This window comes from Amphibalanus amphitrite, unplaced genomic scaffold (assembly GCF_019059575.1).
Source record: "Amphibalanus amphitrite isolate SeventyFive unplaced genomic scaffold, NRLGWU_Aamphi_draft 000404F_arrow, whole genome shotgun sequence".
NCBI lineage: Eukaryota > Metazoa > Arthropoda > Thecostraca > Balanomorpha > Balanidae > Amphibalanus > Amphibalanus amphitrite.
Window position 1 is genome coordinate 312,584 of NW_024881898.1, and position 466 is coordinate 313,049.

The window sequence follows — 466 nt, forward strand, 5'->3', positions numbered from 1 at the left end:
CGGAAAAGTAACGTCATTTTGTACATTACTTTGGACCTCACTGACTCGGCAAACGGCATGATCATGATCAGGAATGACCAATGACCATTGATTGATCATAGCCAAAGAAATGGATTGCTTATATGCCTCCTGCCCATTGAAATGTATGGAATATGGATCCTGGCAAAAGGTTGCTAAAAAAAAAAAAATACTGGGCCACCGGTGCCACGCATATACCTACTTCCTGATCATATTCAATCGTCTGAATCGCAGATTGATATTTTCGGATTTAGATCAGGGTAGATCATTCGAATATTAGGAAGCGCACACACTTCTGTCCAAAATCACCCTTTCCAAATGAACTAAAAACGATCGGTTTCTGGCGTTCATAAATATACGGGGTATACATACAGTTAGAGAGACCAACCACGTCCGACATTGAGCTTCTTATAATCAATAACAACCTTGGTTCCAAATACCAACCGAA